General features: G+C 47.3%; 1 protein-coding gene across 1 annotated transcript in view; it reads right to left on the bottom strand.

Annotated features, from left to right (window-relative positions):
* Nucleotides 1–19,184, bottom strand: part of WDFY4 (WDFY family member 4) — a 291,643-nt gene extending 272,459 nt beyond the window's left edge. Inside the window, exon 1 of the mRNA XM_045878280.3 lies at nucleotides 19,071–19,184. The gene's annotated coding sequence lies outside the window, so the exon portion shown is untranslated. The remainder of the gene's footprint in view (nucleotides 1–19,070) is intronic.
* Nucleotides 19,185–19,732: the final 548 nt, after the last annotated feature.

Here is a 19,732-nt window from a genome sequence, read left to right as displayed (position 1 = left end):
AACCACATGAGTCTGAAAGGACATAGGTTCTTCACTCTCAGCATTATTTGGTTCACATTCCATATTGTTAAAGAACTTTGTCTTCAAAAGGACTCTTTAACACCCCCCCCCCATGCTAACTTAAAAGAGCTCCTTTATTAACACACATAGGGGTGATGTGTGCAAGCTGCAGATCTTGGGTCAGTAGGCAGGAGGACAAGAACTTATGTGGTAAAAATAGCCAAAGACCAATTGGCCAGAAGGGTAACCTAAAGAAGATGACTTTATTTGTGTCCTTGACTTTTCAATTGTCCTAGTCTTTAGTTGAGTCATGACTGACTCACAGCACAGCCAAGATTTGTTTGCTGTGTGTCAGGAGTATAGGATACTCCACGTGGGGCCCAGAATGCCCAGGCTTCCTGCAAAAATCCCTCCCCAACCACAATTTCACCATGTAGGAGTCCATTCTGGAATCCAGCCAGTGACCAACAACCACCAATCATGGCATAGCAACAAGAGGGATGGGCACACAAAGATGGATCCACCAGTGTTCTGCTCTGGGCTGCAACAGCTGAGGGCAGATGTCATGCTTTATTTTTAGCCCAGCACATGCTCCCTGCAGGCTATAATGGGAGTGGATAAAGGGTCATGTGGCCAGACACACCATCCCTCTTTGAAACATTCTTACCCTTTATGTACACAACTCCCTGAGTCCCTAGGGCTTCTTCCACCACACATGCTTAGTACTCTCAAACTTCATTTTCTTATTACAAAAGCCATGTGAGTTCAGTGTCAAAATAGGAGAGGAACCAAGTATCAGGAAGACTATCAAGTATTAAAACAAAAAGCAGGGGCGCCTGGGTGGCTCAGTCGGTTAAGCGGCTGCCTTCGGCTCAGGTCATGATCCTGGGGTCTTGGGATCGAGCCCCACGTCCAGCTCCCTGCTCAGCAGAAAGCCTGCTTCTCCCTCTCCCTCTACCTGCCACTCTGCCTACTTGTGCTCACTCTCTATCTCTCTGTCAAATAAATAAATAAAATCTTAAAAAAAAAAAAAAAAAAAAGCATACCAGCCTTGAAAATTCCCTGAGCAGACTGGCCCAGTTGACTCATACAAGCAAAGCTTAATTTAACTTATTTTGCAAAACTAACTTGCCCTCAGTTGTTTCTTGCTTACACACCTGGAAATCAGGAGCAAAGCTTAAACTGTTTTCCAAGATTGATATGAGGCAACCATTGACCAACTGCCTGTCATTTAAGAAAATTCTAACATTATAACCACTCGCTGTGAAGAATAAAGTCACTGCTTTCTCACTATATAAGCTGCTTTATAACCATATACCCCTGAGCCTCATTCTGTTTTGGGTTGAGTGTTCCCACTTCGCAAACTGTCTTTTTTGGTGTGTGCACAATCAATTTTCACTAATTACTATTTCAGTGATGCATTGGTTTTACTTTGGCTGTTTCTGAGCTTTTGACACCAGCTTGCCTATACCCAGAAAAATGGCTGTTGGTATTCCAGCTTTTATCTATAACTATGTTGTTTAATAAAAAACATCCTCCTGATATTGTCGAAGCAGACTTTGTATTTATACTTTTGCTTTTGATGGATGGTTGGCTGGGGCTTGGTGGGAGTTTTGTTTCTTCTGTTGGGGTGACCCTCAAGAACAGGTGGTGAGATGCCTCTTCCCTGACCTGGACCAGGCTCCTGTCTGGTTTTGTTGGTTTATTATTCACTTATTCCTCGGCCCTCCATTCCCCACTTGAATTCCCTTCTTCCCCACCCTGCCCACCCCACCCCACCCCAACATGGTCCTTCTCCAACATGGCACAGGTGACACGCTTTCTGAATACAGGCATTATGAGTTCCCCGAATGACCTGCATCTTTTTTGCAGCTCACTTTTTCACTCAGTGTATGCCTTCAGACCTACCCATGTGGCTCTGCGTTTGTCAGTTTCATTTCTTCTAACTGCTGCCCATGTTACAAAGTGGGCATCACATACCTATCTGACTTGTTCACTCCGCAGTCATGGCCAGATTGCCCATGACTTCCCGTACTGCACTCAGTTTTGTTCTGGACATTCCCATGCAGGTCCCTTCATGGGGCTGCGTGTGACTGGCTCCAGGTATGAACTTGGGAGCAGGAGTGCTGAGTCAAGGTTATACACCTGCTTACTTCGACTGAGTACCACCAACTAAGATGCTTCCAGAAAGCTGGCACCAGATCACACTTTGCCCACAGGCTCCATCTCACCAAATACCCGGCTCTCTAATGTCTGCCAATCCGATTGAAGTAAAGTGATCCCTCATTGTCATTTTAATTTGCATTTCTCTCTAATGAGCCCTAGCATCACAGATGCCTCTTAGCTATTTGCAGTTCCTTTTCTGCAAACTGACAACCTTTGCTTATTTTTCCTTGCCTGTCTTTTTCTTACTGCTTTGAGGAAGTATATTCTAGAAACTTGTCCCTCATTGGTTTTAAAAATCACAAATATCTTCTCTCAACCCATTTTTCTTACAAATTATTTCATAACTTTTTTGTCCCAAAAACATATCATGAATATTTTCCATGTTGTTAAAGACCCTCTACATCTTCATTTTGAATGGCTGATGGTGACCATAAGAGTCACACTGATCCTTCATTTAATTAATCTCCTGTAGGCATTTAAGTAGTTTCAAATTATTCACTACTCTCAATAATACTATAACAATAGGCCTTGTGTCCAAGTCTTTGCCTATATCCATGATTAAATAATAGATTGTAATACCTTCTTAAATTCCTACAATGGAAATAGCCAGATCTTGACATGTATTTCTCCTTAAACACTGCATCAATGTATAGTCCTCTGACCAAGAACACACAAGAGTTCACACTTTTTTACTTATCATTTTTTAATTCTTGCTTACTTGGTAGGTTAAAAAGCAATGGCATCTCTGTTGCATCCTGCCATGTATCTTGCTGTACTGTGTTTCTGTCTGTCTGCAGCTCAGTCTCCTTCAGGGGTCGCTCCAGTGGCTTTTTGGAGTCAGATGGCAAGTGTTCTCATTTCATGAGCTCCCTGTAGGAGACCTCAGCTACTGCCCTGAGAGCCACACATCCACTGAATGTTAGCTCCATGAAGGAAGGCACTGCACCTATATCAGTGGTTGGCACTGCATAGATGCTCAACAAAATGTTACTGTACAAATGTATGAATGAATGAACAAACTTATATACTGATGGCACCCAGACCTCTCTCTGTAGTCCACACTCCTCTTCTAAACAAGTTCTCTTTTCTCACTTTAAGATCTCTACTTGGATTTCCCCCAGACTCTGACAATCCCTATGTCCCAACCAAACCACCATCTCCATCATCAACAGAACCAGTCCCAGGTCCAACACAGACATCCCAATGCACAGGATGGCCGTTAGAGCCAAGCTAAGTGTCGCCTCCAGCACATAAAAGTCATTTTGTAACCACACCTACAGGCGCTACTAATAGATCCATTCAATAACACCCCTCTGTGGGCTTGCCGCCATGCCACATTTTCAAACCAAGCAGGTGAGGAGATAAGGTGAAAATATGGTCCTGGGAAAAGTGGCTGGATATCCAGGGGAGATCTCAGAAACCACTTCAGATTTCCTCTGAAATTAGGAAGCCGTATTTACTGAAGTGAAACGTTTGAATCACATTCTCTTGAATAGAGATATTTTCAAAACAAGAACTTCTAACAAAAGGGGATCCGTGAAATCCCAAGGAGAAGTTGTCTACCTCAATTGTCAGGCTGTGGTCATCCCCCCTCCTGGTTCTGCCCATCACCCTAGACCTACTTTATTTGTAAGAGGAAGGTACCTGGGAGTAACTAACCTCTCAGGGCTATGTGACAAATGGCAAGAAGAAATCATTCTAATCCACTTCATTATCAAAAGTGCCTTCTTACCTCTGTAAGAAGGTGCTAACACTTTCATATCCAGGGCAAAATGAAATAAGTTGGGGGTAGGGTCACTGGGGTCGGGGTGAGGGTTTAGAGTTTAGGGTTTAGGGTGAGGCAAGTAAGACACTCACCTCAGGCACAAGAGGACCCAAAAAATCTCAATAGCTGAGATAAATAGCATTTTAAAGCAGTATCTTTAAAAATCAAAATTAATGCCAAAAAATCCATGATGAGCAAACATCAAAATTTCAAAAAGAGACAGACTCTCACCCAGCAGATGCCGGACACCACCCACTGGCCTCACTTGATGAGAATGGGAGCGGAGGGCATTTTGTCACAAAAATCAACAAGTTAAACAAACACCACTCCAAGACTTCCATAGATTCTACTCTAATACACACAGCATAGCAGCCACGAGCAGAGACTCTGGAACCAGGCCTCTCCAGTTTGAATCAATAGGCTTAGACCAAGTAGATGAAACAAATCATGCCTGTGTCCTCATTTATAAAATGGTGTAATAACAGGACCCCTCACGCGGTGCCGGGATTAAGTTAGGGCTTGGCACATGTCATCATTAGGATGGGGGGGATGGACGATCATTTATTGGTGCTTCTATAAATGCTGGCACCACTTCACGTAATCTTCCTACCTTCCAGCAATGTCAAAGTTATCAGCCTCAGTCTGCAGCTGGTACCGAGGCTCGGAGCAAGGAAGTGACCTACCCAGGGTCCCGTTGTCAGTCAGCAGCCAAAGCAGAGTCCATCCTGGGTCTGCAAACAACAATGCACACTGGAGGCTAAGCTCAAGCAAGGGCTGGTTTGGGGCCCTGGGTAGACAGAAGGGCTTGGACACCTGCTTGGCAGGTAACTCAGGCTGAGGGAAGGCGTGCCTCCCTATAAAGATTTCTTGGAGAGATGGAAATTTGCAGGGCAGAGCAGGGCCGGGGTGGGGACCTTGCTTTCCTGTAGCGGGCATGAGGCGGCAAGAGAGAGGCACTAGGCAGGAAGCTGCCCACTCATGCAGCCCCCAAGCAGAGGGGAGCCTCAGGGCTGGGATGGGGGTCCCAGGGTAGGGGTCCAGTCCCAGCTGGGATGCTGTGGTGCCTTCACCAAGTGATTTCCCCTCTCTGACACTAGCTTTCTCCTCATTGAAATAGCCTTGGTGATCTCAGTTCTGCCCTCTGGCCTTTATGCATTGACCACAGAAGAGACGTGGGACAGTGAGTCAGTGCAGGCTGGCTGGAGAGGCACCCGAGGGGGCTGAGGGCCTGTGGCTTTGTGTGAGGGGGCAGTGCAGAAGAGGGGTTCCCTGTCTGTGCATGTGTGCAGGGAACCAGAGGAGGGGGCTACAGTGACAGTACAGGGAAGGATTCCCAGGGAGTGGCCACGTGCGCCCCCAGAGATAGGGATCACTGCCCGTCCGCGCTCCCACCCCACTTACCCTGCGTAAATCCACAGCATCATTAGAACTCTGCTTAGAGATGTGTCAGAGGCAGAGGGCCCAGGGCATCTGGCCTGTAGCTGCGCACTGGAGGATACCATCTGGAGCCTGGAGAATCAGCTGGGTTGCTGATGTTTGGGCTGCTAAACCAGCATTCTATTGACTGTTTCCTCCCTGACTTTCTCAGAAGTGATTTGCCAACAGGTGAAATCTCTGGATATAAGATGTGATTTAGCAGCCCCTTTGGAGCTGAGATGCCAGGAAGCTATTCTGGGGAATAGACTGAGACGGCTGCTGAAAAGGCCTTCATGGAGCAGGAAGGTGTATGGAGCCACTCTCTGACAGGGCAGGTCACAAGGAAGCCTGGGACTCAGTGTCTTCTGTGGAGAAGCTCAGACCTGGTGACAAAGAGCTGCTATGATATGATTTGAGGTAGAATTCCTCCCCTTGTTTCTCATCAGCATATGTGACCCTTCCTGCCTGTGGGTCGTACCCCCCGGGGGTACAGAGGCATGCCTGTTTACCATCTACATCACAGGCAATGGCCCCCAGGCCCCGGATCTGGGGGAGCCTCTAAACCAGATGGTACAGAACAGAACAGTAACTTCCCATGCGTGGCTATAAATGATCTGTTTTCCTTTCCACTCGCAAGTCCGTTCCTCGCTACATGTCAGCAGATCCAAACTCTCTTGCTCCCGTGTCAGCAAGGACCTGGCCTTGACCTAGAGCTCTCAGAAAAAAAAATAACAAAGCCAATCTTGTTCTAAACACACGGGCAAGGTGGGGCTAGGCCTTGCTGCCTCTTCCCCGCCATTTCCTGCTAACAGGAGAGCTTACAAGTTAAAAGTAGGAGCTGTTGTCAGAGAAGTTACAGTCATACGGATGCTCTGTTCCCTCCACAGCCTACTGTAGTTAATCAGAAGCACTGAGGCAGACAACTGGTGGACTGTAGACTAAGACACTGCGATACCTATTAGAATGTCTTTAAAAAACAGGCACAAATTGTTAAGTGTTGGCAAGGACGCATAGACACCACAACTCGCACCCTGGCTGATGGGAACGCAAATAGTACAGCCACTTTGGAAAGCAGCTTGGCAGTTTTTTGAGAAAGTTAAACACATACCTACCCAGCAGTTATGCTCCTGGGTGTTTACCCTAGAGAAATAAACATTTACATTCATACAAAACCTACACATGAATGTTTATAGTAGGTCTATTCATAGCTGCCCAAACCTGGAAACTACCTAAATGTCCCTCAGGGGGTGAAGGAATATACAAACTCAGGTATATCCGTACAATGGGATGTTCCTCCACAGTAAAAAGGAACACACTACCAATCCACGCAACAACCGGCTAGACCTCAAAGGTCTTAGACCGCGTGACAGGAGCCAGTCTCAGAGGCTACATACTGTGTTATCCCATTTCCATGACATTCTGGAAAAGGCAAAATTCCAGGAACAGAAACTCCATCAGTGGCATGAGCACCCATGTGGTGTGAACGTGGGCAGGAGACAGAGAGGTCACCATCCCTTTGCTTCCGCCTCTGTTGGCTTCGAGCGGCTCCACACTGCAGGCCCCCAAACCAGAGACCTCTGAGCATGGAACCCATGACCTCCTTCCTTGCCTGCCCTGCCCAGGGGCCACCCAGCCGAGCTGTGCTCAGGATGGCCACACCCACCACCCCAGAGAGCCCTGTCCATAGACACTCCCTCCACCCCACACTCCCCTCCTCATATCACCACGTCTCACACCTCACCTGGCCGCCAGGCTGAGTACCAGCTGTCCATGAACGAGCAAGAGGAGAAGTGACGGAGATTTGTCACCACTGCAACAGGTGCTCCTGGGGTCTGAGACTGCCCGCGGGGTCCGCATCAAGCTCCTAAAAGGCCACTGTTTCTGGAGAGCTCTGGCCTCCCACAGAGCTCAGCAGCAGGGCAGTGCTGGAGAGCACCCCACAGGACCCCGCAGCGGACAGCCCTTCCCGCGGACCCCGAATTCATCAGCCTTTGCTGAGCAGCTACCATGTAGCAGGCACAGCATGGGGCTGTACCTTCTTAGGAGCAAGGAAGAGCCAGATTTGGGGTTGTGGGTAAGAGATGCACCCCCCTACCTGTGTCTGCAGCTGAGAACCAGCCTAACAAGGACCAGACATGCAACTGTGGACAATGGGCCCTCCAGAGAAAGAGGTCGTGGGTAACATGTAGAAAGGGAAGTTCCTCCTGCTTCTCCCCGTCCTACTGAGACGGCTGCTGAAAAGGCCTTCACTAACATCCTGGCCTCCCCTGCACAGACCAGGGCCAGCCAAAGAGCTAGAACAGGACGGTGAGCAGGAAACAAGGTCAGTGCAAGCAGACAGGCTCTCCGGAGCGGAGAAGGGTGCCCGTGGGCATCACGGGAAATCATGGGGCAGCTGAGTCAGGAACGACCAGGAGAGTAGGCTGACACAGACATGGTGTTCCAGATAATGAGGAGATCTTGAAGGTGTGGAAGAGGAGAACAACCCAATAAACACATTCTAGAAATGTTATTCCTGGCTGGCACTAAGCCGGACCTGGAGCAGGGAGAGACAAGAAGCAAGAAGAGCCAGGAGACTAAAGTACACCCCAGGTGTAGATGAGGAACAGTCTGGCTAGAAGGGTCACTTTGGAAACACAGAGGCAAAGGGACATCCAAGAGAATCTGACGGGATGAAGAATGGCTTAATGCGTCTAGAAACAGAGCAATCCTCACCAACCCAGGCCACACACTAGAACCCCCCGGGGGGCCTTGTTCCTCGGAGATGACCACTTCATTGGTCTGGGTGGGCCCCCGGCAAGCGTGTTTTCTATAAGGTCTCAGGTGATTGCCATGTGTCCCCAGGAGAGGCGAGGGGCCTGGGAAGAGGTCGCCAGCCCCTGGAGGAGTGCCTCGCTAAAGAACCCCAGAGTGAGATGAGGAGCTGTGTGTGGAGGCCAGACAAGCTCCTGGACTGACTGTGAGCTGGGCAGGGGCCAAGGGTGCCAGAAGGCCAGCAGGCCAGCTCAGGACGTCTGGGAACGGGACTTCTGAGTCTGGCCCTATGGCAGCCTTGATTCCCTAGTAAGACACAGCCACCACCCCAAGCCTGGACTTTTGGGCAGGATCTGTCTCACTGCATCCCCACCCAGCTCCAAGGGCAGACCTGAAGCAGCCTCAGACGGATCCGATTCAAATCCTAGCTCTACCTCTCCTAGCTTTCTGCCTTAGTGACTTACAGTCTCTAAGCCTCCATGCCTATACCTGTAAAATGGGAACAGTGTCTTCTCACAAGACTGTGGAGAGAGTGGGCACCTGGGTGGCTCAGTTGGTTAAGTGACTGTCTTCAGCTCAGGTCATGATCCTGGAGTCCCGGGATCGAGTCCCACATCGGGCTCCCTGCTCAGCAGGGGGTCTGCTTCTCCCTCTGCCCTCTTCCCTCTCGTGCTCTCTGTCTCTCATTCTCTCTCTCTCAAATAAATAAATAAAATCTTAAAAAAAAATAAAAAAAATAAAAATAAATAAATAAATAAAGACTGTGGAGAGAGTTAAGCAAGGGGATATATGCGAGAGCACGTCCGGTCCAGGCCAGGTGTCCGCAGAGCGCCTGTGCCTCCTGCCCTGGGGCTCACACCAGCCGCCGCACGTGCCCCACCCTAGCCTGCTCCCACTGTGTGTGTCGTTGCTCGGGGCTCCTAAAATCTGCCCGCACTTCCGCCGAAGCCCAGATAGCTCTCCGTGGGGTGCTCTTGAGGCCTCGGTCACCTTCCAGGGCCCAGCCCCACAGCCAGGGCAAGCTGCCCCCACCCTAAACCTGGCTTCTCTTCTGTATCAGCCCCTTCCTGGCCTGTCTGCTGAGAGTGTCCCATCTCAGATTTTCTCACAACGAGGCCCTGGTTTGAATGGACAGCAGGATACTCAGTGGATTCAATCAAGGCTTCGGAGGTGTGTCCTGGGATGCACAGAGACGAAGCTAGAGGTGGCAAGTTGGCCATCTTGAAGATAAAGAGTGGGAACCAGGAGCAGGAGTGCAGTTCCCAAGAGCCGACTCCAGGGCAAGTCCAAGAGCACTGGCAGGGGGACCCCTCCTGTGGCGAGCGTCCCTGCAGACAGTGACTGAAGGCGACAGAAGAACAAGCAGGGCTGGAGGTTCCCTGAGAGCCTTGACATCGAGTCACAGCGCAAGGACCCCTGCCGCCTGCATGCTGCCCCGAGCCCTCTTCAGTTAGCAAGTGTGTCCACCTCCTCCATCAGCCAAGGGCTGAGAGCTCCCACCGGCGGAGAACAGCAGAGCCCAGGGGCCTACATCCTGCCTCAAATGACTCAGTTATTTCCAGAAGTTGAGGACTCCCCCATGAAGACTAAGATGGGGGCTCTGACTGACGGGAACTGGGCAGCCTGCACATGCCATGGCCTTTGTAACTTCCCTTTTCTGATTCTAGTCCAGGCACTCCCGCTTAGCACACACCTCTGCGGTTCATGCAGCAGCAACGGAATGTAGGAACTCGCCGCATCCTGCAGGAAGCTCCCTGGTTTTGTATCTCGGTATGTGCGCTGACTTCCACATTGCCCGAAATAGCCAGGGAGCAGTTCCCCTGGCCAGACCCTCTAAGCCTAGCTGCAACCGAGCTGTCACCGTCTGCACAAAAGATACGGGCTAGCAGCAGCCCACGGAACAAGAAGCCCAGCCCCCATAATCGGGGAGCCGCTCCGTTGTAGGAGCTCGTCAGTGGCCTGCTCTCCGCCAGAACCTAAGCAAGTGTTGCTTAAGGACATCTGGCCACTGAATGAGCTTCTACTGGCACAGCTGTCCGTGTTCTCCAATCTTAGAAAACTTGTAAGGTAGGTATTATTATTCCCATGACACAGAGGGGGGAAAGCAAGACTCGGAGAAACTGACATTCAGAGGAAATTGGTAACTTATCGGAACTCACTGCTAATAAGCACCAGAATCAAGGACAAACCCAGACTTCTCTGGCTTCGAAGCCATTCACGCCCATCCACCAGTCCAGGTTGGCACGACCCAACAACAGAGGTAAGAATATATCTTGAGGTCACCTTGGGCTCTAGCTGGAAACTCTTATTGCTGGCAGCCTGGCTGGATGTGCGAAGGTGCTGCTGATCCCTGGCCGAAGGAGGTCTGGTGCCCGGTCTGCTGTGTGGTCCCAGCTCACATGGCAGGCCAGCTGGCCCAGAACCAGGGGATCTCACCATCCCCACAGGCAAGAGCTGATCTCCGGGAACCACAGAGGCCGACAGTTCCTGAGCCCGGGCCCAAGGTGGGCACCCTCTGGCTGGCCCCTCCCGAGCTGCCACCAGCCTAGCACACCCAGCATTAAACACTCAGCCTCCAGAACAAGCCACCAGAACTGTGGCTCCCTACAGCTTTCTCTGTGGGGCGGGTCGTTTGATTATTAAACATGGAAGGAACGGAACTGCCCCTGGTCCATACCCTCGACTTGAAAGCTCACACTCAGCGGTGCAGGTGACTCACTTCCCCACCTGTAACACGAAGCACCTGGAGTAATACTCCGTAAGGGTCTGTCTGCCAATGAAGTTTTACTTTTCAAATTAGTTTCATGTTCAGAGCCTTCACATTTCTCTTCTGACACTTGGATATGTGTTTAACCCAAAAGAGTGTCCTATAAGCTAGTGAGTTCCTGGATGTGTCCAGGGATATTTTCTTACCCAGACCTAATTCTTCTACGTGCACAGGAAATGCGAGAATGGCCCTGAGGAGGATCAAAAGGAGTTAAGGAACCTCAAAATAGTACACGAATGGATGAGATGGATTGCCTGCCCTCTGCGGGGCATCTCCTAGCAGCCCAGCGTGAGCCCACCATTGCTTCATCTCTTCCGCAGCCTTGCCCTGGCAGGCCTCTCTGCCTCCAGTCTCCCACCGTCTCCCACTCATCCCGCAGTGGCAGACTGAGGAGCACAGCTCCATCACGTCACTCCCTTGTTGTATTATCTTCAATGGCTCCCCATGTTTCCAAGGAACACTCTCAAGCTCTTGGCCCTCAATGACATGGCCCAACCTCCTTCCTGCCTCACTTCCCACTGCACCTCCAATGGGGTCTGGACAAATGAACTGTTTACTCATAATCTGATCCTTTGCCTTTACTCAGGATTCTCTCCCTGGGATGCCCCTCCTTTAGCTCCACATAACCCAGTCTTGTCACCTTCCAAACACAGCTCCTGGCTGCCTCCTTGGCCAGGCATCCCTGAGGCCCCAACCGAGAAATAACCCTCTTCTCTCCAACTTCCAAACTCCCAGAGCCACTGAGCCATCCTGTGATTAGAAAGGAGTCACTACCAGCACATAATGAAGCAGGAGAGCGAGGTTCTTGTCTCACAGAGTCAAAGAACGAATCTCACAGACAAAGGAGAGTGAGCAAAGCGATAGAATTTTATTAAGCAAGGAAACAGCAAAATCTCTCAGGAGTGAGAGGGATCCCAAACAAGTTGTCACTGAGGGCTTTTATGGTTGGTCTCTTATTGAAAACTGACCAGGGAACTTAAATCTTTTTTTTTTTTAAGATTATTTATTTATTTATTTATTTGAGACAGAGAGAATGAGAGAGAGAGAGCACATGAGAGGGGGGCGGGTCAGAGGCAGAAGCAGGCTCCCTGCTGAGCAGGGAGCCCGATGCAGGACTCCATCCAGGGACTCCAGGATCATGACCTGAGCCGAAGGCAGTCACCCAACCAACTGAGCCACCCAGGCGCCCCGAACTTAAATCTTTTTAACGTCTCTACCACTGATAGCACCATTGAGTAAGGACTGGTGATAACATCTTTCATGGCTTACTTCTTCTTTAGGGTCTGGTCATTTCTTGTGGTCACAATGTGAATACCAGAAGAGACCCCACGTCTGACGCCCAGGGCAGGGGGTCTGGTTTGTTCTCTTATCTCTGGTTTCGTTAGGCCTCAGCATTTCTGGGATTTAGGGTGAGCCTGATCATGTGGTCCCCTAAATGAGCCTAGTCACGTAGTCCCCTATCTATCCTTCCCTCCCTAGGCCCCCTCCCCCCCTTACTCAATGACAGCACTTCCCAGTCTTCAATCGTACATCCATACTACAAGATCTCGCTTAGTAATTACACCCAGGTGTTCAGGGTTCTGATCACCTCCAGGGGCAGGTGAAAGGGGGAGCCTGGTTGTGAAAGGCTTGTGCCCCGACGCCGTGTGTGGAGTCAAACAGGATAAAAGTGATTCCCAAATTTATCAATACGTACTGCCTATAATAACTGGAGCACCCATCACTTTCTTCCTTGTGTGATCATTATTCATGAATACACTTTCTCTTTCTCTTTCCTATATTTCCTCAACCCCAAGTTTCTATCAATGATAAAATGACACAATTATTTAATTATGTGGGGGGAGGGCATCATCACATTAAATACACATGTCAAAATTGAGACTATTCAGACACTTAAATTGTGTGAGGGAAGAAGTATTTCTTGGAACCAAGGTGATGTTTTAGATGGGAGATTTTGAGAGAGATCCCTTCCGCAAAGGGAAGCAGTGGAATCACTCCGGGAGGGGGGGTACCTTCCCCCCATTAATTTACATAATTAAATGTTTCCTGGAGGCAGGTATGTGAAAGGAGAAACTAAAAGTTACAAGGCTCTGTGTTCTGACTGCAGAGTACTGCCCCTGCTTTGTTTGGTTTTTTCCCCTTTTAAATATATGGACTTTTGCCCATCCTGATTGGATTCTCCTGGCAGCAGTCCCTTCCCACCCCTGCACATGTGCTGGATGCACTACAGAAGGTGAGAGCCTCACGCACCTGTGAAGGAGGTGGACGACCCCCCCAACCACTCCAGTAGAGGGGTGCTCTGCATGCTCTGGGCAGAAACACAGGAAGAGCGGCAGGGTTGTTGGGCCCTGGTTTAGTCCGTCCATCTCCCTGCCAGCCGCCCCTCACTCCTCGATCTGGTTCCCACCCGAAGAGTGGGAGGAGGAAGCCTGTGGGTTCACTGTAGCATGCTTGAACCTTACTGACTCCTGATATGCTCTGACCAACCTCCCTAACAGTTTCTTCATGTGTGCATCTTTATTCATCTATGCTTATATATCTCTTTATGTTTTGTGCCTATCCTTTAAAAAGCCATATTGGAGTGCTACTTGGGCAATATTATTATTACTATTGTTATCGTTATTATTATTATCATGTTAAAAACACAAAAATTAACAGCTATTTCCTTTTTTCCACGTACTACTTTTCACGTCGAAGCATATTTGACTTATAACTGATGTATGAACTCTTTCATTGTATCAATCGTCCATCATCATATCATAAACATAGTCTATGTTGCCTTTTCCCTTAAATTATCAGGTTTAATGACCAAGAAGCGTGCTCTTGGTCTATTGCCTATAATTGACTCTCTCACTCGCTAATCACGGGATGCGTGGGGTGTCTCTGTTGCTGTTATGGGCAATGCTGGGATAAAAAGGATCCCCACACAATATTTTTGTGAATCATCTGCAAAGATGAATTTTTTAAAAAAGGATGAACCATTCGCTAAAGGGAAAGAGCAGTTTCCACACTTCTGCCAAATCTTGACTATTCCTCTCCAGAAGTGTTTCCTCAACTCACAGTGGTGGTGGCACCTAATTCAAAGTGCACAGGCTTTAAGTTCAAATCCCAGCTGAATCACTTACTGTCTGAGAATGAAGGACCTTACTTCTCTGAGCCTCCATTTCCTCATCTGTAAAATAGGAGGAACGAAACTGAGCTCCTCGTGGGGATTAAATAAGATGGCAAATACCAGGGCCCTACCCAGGGTCTGCTTTATTTTAAGTACTAAATCCATTCTTCTTCTTTTTTTTTATTCTTATGTTAATCCCCATACATTACATCATTAGTTTTAGATGAAGTGTTCCATGATTCATTGTGCATAACACCCCGTGCTCCATGCAGAACGTGCCCTCAATACCCACCACCAGGCTAACCCATCCTCCACCCCCCCCCCCCCCAGAACCCTCAGTTTGTTTTTCAGAGTCCATCGTCTCTCATGGTTCGTCCACCCCTCCGCTAAATCCATTCTTCTTACCCTCCCTCCATACTCTCTTTCTCCCTGGACTTATTTGGGACAAGTGGCTTTTCACTTCTCTGGCTTCCCATCCTTCTTGAACTGTGTTTCCCGCAAAACCCTCTGGCCATGGAACACAAAGTACCTCTGAAGGGTACTGCCCAGAAGAAATACAAAGCCAGCCACAAATTCAGGCCACATGCGTAACTTAAAATTGTTTTGGTAACCACATTTAAAAAGTAAAAGTAAGGAGCCGAAATTAATTAAGCCATTTATTCGAGTATATTTTTTAAATTTATTTTATATAACCCAGTGTATCCAAAATATTATCATTTCAACATGCAATCAATATTTTTAAGTATCAATTAGATATTTCGCATTTCTTTTTCTTGTTGTTTGTAACATCTTTGGTTTCTGATGTGCCTTTTACACTTACCGCACATCTCAGTTTAGACTGGCTGTATTTCGGGTGTGGTTTGAGGTTCTGTGTTAGATAGCACACAGGTCTAGACTTCGAGATGTAGCTTCTAACAGGTGTGCAGATGCTTCAAATGGGGCCATCAGCCAAGGGCTTATGAGTGTTGCCTGGAAACATCAGTTCAGGTGCAGAATGCACATGTATTTTGATGGTTTGCATAAATAAATGCAAGTCCCCACTTCGCAATAAATAAATAAATATAAATAAATAAATTTTAAAAACCTCTATAGTGTGGTTCAAGAACTCTAAGGAGCTCATCTTCTTTCTTTCCCTCCTGCACAAGATATCTCCCCTCTACCCCCCAGGTGACCAGGCTGTCTTACTTTTCTACCATGAAGGTCACATGGGGACAGGAGGTGCCGAGACTTCATTTCTACACTTGATCTCTATACATCTCTACCTTTATCTGTTCAAACCTATATTCTGGAATATACATCTCTACCTTTATCTGTTCAAACCTATATTCTGGAATAACCACCACTTTGTAAATATATTCCTTCTGCCCTTGACCTAGCTCAAAATGTGACAATTCCATTCTTCCTGTTGCTCTGGAGTCATTTTCAACTTCCCTCTCCCACATACTACACTAAAACGTCATCAAATCTCACACTCAGAAAGTATCTAGAACCTCAGAACTCTGACCACTTCTCATGATCTCTACTATCACTTTGGAATGAGCCATCAATACCTCTAGCCTGAATTAGTACAACATCCTTTTAACTGATAGCCTTGCTTCTTCCTTTGCTACCCATAGAACAGCTAAAATGATTCTTCTTTAAATTGCAAGCATACATCAGCAAGTCAGAAATACATATTTTAGTAACAATTAAAATGGTATAAAAATATACACCACTTAGGAATAACTCTAAACAAAATATGCACTATTTTATAAGCAAAATTATAAAATGTTATTTAAATATTTTAAAGAACATCTAAAAAAATGAGGATACAAACCATGTTCATGAATTGGAGGAGTCACTTTCATAAAGACAGTATATCTCTCCAAATTGCACTTTCAATCAAACCTGAACATAGCTTTTTTGTAGAGTCTGATAAACTCTTTCTAAAATTCATATGAAGGAAGAACGTACCAAGAATGTCAAGACAGAATGGAAGAAGAAGAAAAAAAATAAAGAGATTCTTTTCAGATATCAAAATTTGTTATAAGCCTAGAATAAATCATTATATAGTACTGTCAAAAGGATAAACAAATGGACAGAATAGAGAGCCCAGAAACAGACCTTCATATACATGACAACTTGATTTACAACCGAGCTGGTGTAGATCAGTGGCTGAAGAATGGCCTTTTTTTTCTTTTTTAATTAATTAATTAATTAATTAATTATTTATTTATCTTTAAGAGAGAGAGTGAGTACAAGTGGAGAGAGGGGGAGAGGGAGAAACAGACTCCCTGCCGAACAGGGAGCCTGATGCAGGACTCGATCCCAGGACTGTGGGTGGGATCATGACCTGAGCCGAAGGCAGATGCTTAACCAACTGAGCCCCCAGGCGCCCAAGAATGGCCTTTTTAATTAATAGGGCTAACACTCTTGGTTATTCATATGGGAAAAACAAAATAAAATAAAATATTACCCTTTATCTCATACCATACAGAAAAATCATTTTTAGATGGGACAAAATACTTAAATGTAAGAGGAAAAATTATAAAAGAAAATAATGTAAGAGAAAAATTTTATGACTGTAGTGGAAAAGAATTTCTTAGATAACACACGTATGTCATAAAAGAAGGTATGGATAAATGAAGCTCATTTGAGATTAAGAAATTCGACTAGCAGAAATTGCAAAGAATATAATGAGACAAGGCATGAACAAGAGAAAAATATAATATACATATCTGACAAGGGATTAATATCCAAATATGTATTAAATTATAGAAAGTCAGTAGGGTAGAAGAGACAGATGATGCCAATGAGCAATGAACAAAAGATTTGAACGGGAAAAGGAATCCGCGATAGCTAATAAGCATATAAGGAGATGCCCAACCTTAGTAATTCAGGAAATGCAAATTAAAAACCTAGGTAGATTGTCATTTTCACTGGATTGGCAAAAATGAAAACTCCAGCAATATCAAATGTTGGTGAGGATGTGGAGCAACAGAAACTTTAACGTATTGCTGATGGATTGGTAAAATGGTGCAATTGGTTTAGAAAGCAATTTGGTAACATCCAGCAGGGTGAAGATATGTAAACCTACCAATTCCACTTCCAGGGCATATACCTTAGAGAATTCTTACACAAGTACCCTGGGATATATGCACAAGGGGAGTCCTAGCAATACTTTCTAGTGCTGGAGCACTTAACAGCTTATAAGAGAAAAACAAAACCTAAAAAAATCCCAAGTGCCCACCAGAATTAACTTGGGGAAATATATTAAGATATATAAATATATAACAGAATACTATACAGCAAGCAGTAAACATGAATGAATTAGAAGCACATGCAACAATACGAAGGAATTCCAGAACCATAGTGTGGAGCAAATGAAGCAAGTCTTAAAGGATATTTAATTCCTATTTACAAAGTCCAAAAAACATGCAAAACTAAATAACACATATTTAGCAATTTAAATATATGAAGCACAACTATAAAGAAAAGCAAGGGATCAATAAGCCCCAAATTCTGGACAACCATATTCTCTGACGGGAGAGGGAGAGGCTAAGCCTATGAAGGACCTCAAAGGTGCTGATGATTTAAAAAACAAAACAAGGGCGCCTGGGTGGCTCAGTTGGTTAAGCGACTGCCTTCGGCTCAGGTCATGATCCTGGAGTCCCTGGATTGAGTCCCGCATCAGGCTCCCTGCTCAGCAGGGAGTCTGCTTCTCCCTCTGACCCTCCCCCCTCTCATGTGCTCTCTCTCATTCTCTCTCTCTCTAATAAATAAATAAAATCTTTAAAATAAATAAATAAAAAATAAAAAGAAAAGAAAAAACAAAACAAAACACCTAGGTGATATTTCTTATACCCTATACGCTGTTTCTAAATTTTCTTTTCTACCTACTCACCATTTAGAAGTTCCCTAAGTCTGGGGGAATACAGCCCAGGTCCTCATGCTGAACAGGAAGGCCCTCCCTCACCTGAACCCGTGACATCCCTCTCTGGCTGGGTCACCCAGCCTGCCCCTCACCACCTCTGCCCTGCTGGTCCCCACCAGGCCTCCTTGCACTGCACCTTGACATTCTCTATTCCCCTGCCCCAGAATGTTCTCAAAAATCACAAGGCTCAGACCCTCCCTTCCTTCATGGCTCCACCCAGAAGGCGCACACATTCCCGGCCTCCCGATCCCCTACTCCCAACCCCCTGCTCCCCAGCCCACTGCACCAAGCACCACTGGGCCCATCCACTGGCCCCAGTGCCTTTACCAGTGCTGGCAGGAAGTGGCTCTCCATAAGTATTTCTCAAATAATTGAATGGATGATTTTGCAGAATATCATTTCAACATCGAAATATCCTTGGAAAGAGTAATACATAAAATCCCGAGTTGATGGATTAGCTCCTCATCACTTGAGAGAAGCTGGGACAAAGGATTGGTTCAGTGTTCTATAAGGTATGATTTCAGAAGAGAAAAACAAATTCTCTGTGAGCCAGGTGGTCCTGCTTATTCAGGTTTCTAGGGTTTGATGTGGTAATTCACGAGGAGAGGGAGGCCTGCAGAGGCACCTACTTACCAGACCTCCGGGAATGACCACCGGACCTGGACAAAGCTAGCTCTCTTGGTGACCGGCCTGAAGTGGCCCACACTGCTCAACACCCTTCAGAGGCCTGTGTGGGGGCTGGGCAGAGGAGACTCCCAGTCAGCCTCCTCCCTCCATTCCTGGGATTTAGCACAGGCAGGCCCACATCCAGCCTCTCCCAGGTGTGGAATGTCACCTTCCTTAGCAGAAGCATGAGGAAGGGCTTGACCTGAGGTAGGAGGATGAGGAATGAAGCTGGAGTCCAGCCCGGCTCGGCAAACTCCAGCAGTGAGAGACACCCCAGCAGACCCACGCCTTCGAGTGGCCCCCACCACCGGCACTGCCCACCCAGCACACACTTCCTGCTCGTCAGCCCACCTCCTCTCCCACATCCACAAGCCCAGATCAGGCACCGGTTGTCATGTGTGCTCCCATGCCCAGCTTTCCAGGAGGCGGCCAGTAGGCCCCTCCCTGACAGACAGGACCTCCATGCCCACCTCTGGCCCGGCGTGGCCTGGTCAAGAACAAGGTGACCTACCCAGAGGTGTGGTGGTCAGGGCCTGCAGACGTCAGGTGGCGTGGGTGCCCCCAGCCCCAGCCAAAGCCCCTCAGGACTGGGGGAAGAGGATTCAGCCAGCATTGTTAGTCTCCAATAATGTTTCACTATGAATCACTTGAGCTGCGTTTCTGCTCATTTCCTGGAGAAAGCAGAAGTGGAGAGTCAGCAGATGCTTACTTCTGCCCATTACCCAGACATTAACAGAACTGCCTGAGTTCTGGTGGATGACTCGAGCCCTGTAGAAAGGCCCCGGAGGGCAGTATGCTCAGTGGTCAAGCAGTGCTGGCTGGGGCCAAGGACAAAGAGGAAAAGCTAATGAATAGTGGACACACAATTTAGCCCTGTGCTGTCCAGTTGGACTTCCCCTTGAACCTCTGGTAAACACAGACAATAGTGGTGCTTAGGTGAATTTAGTTAGAGATGCATCTAAAGTGCATCCATGGACGTTGCATGGGGTCATCAGCCTCCCCTCTCTCAGGCCCAGAGAGAGCTTTTCACTTGGATTCCTTCCTCCTGCATCCTCAGACTTAAGTTGTACTACTGACCAAGGGAGTCCTCCAGTGTTAGATGGCCAGCTGTGGGTAACACTGAAGTCATGATGAAAGAAAAGTTTAAATAATAGGATGAAGTCCTCTGAAACT

The sequence above is a fragment of the Mirounga angustirostris genome, unplaced genomic scaffold (assembly GCF_029215605.1).
Source record: "Mirounga angustirostris isolate CCGP_5_RB_7025 unplaced genomic scaffold, mMirAng1.0.hap1 SCAF_6, whole genome shotgun sequence".
NCBI lineage: Eukaryota > Metazoa > Chordata > Mammalia > Carnivora > Phocidae > Mirounga > Mirounga angustirostris.
This window is presented reverse-complemented; position numbering and strand designations above follow the sequence as displayed.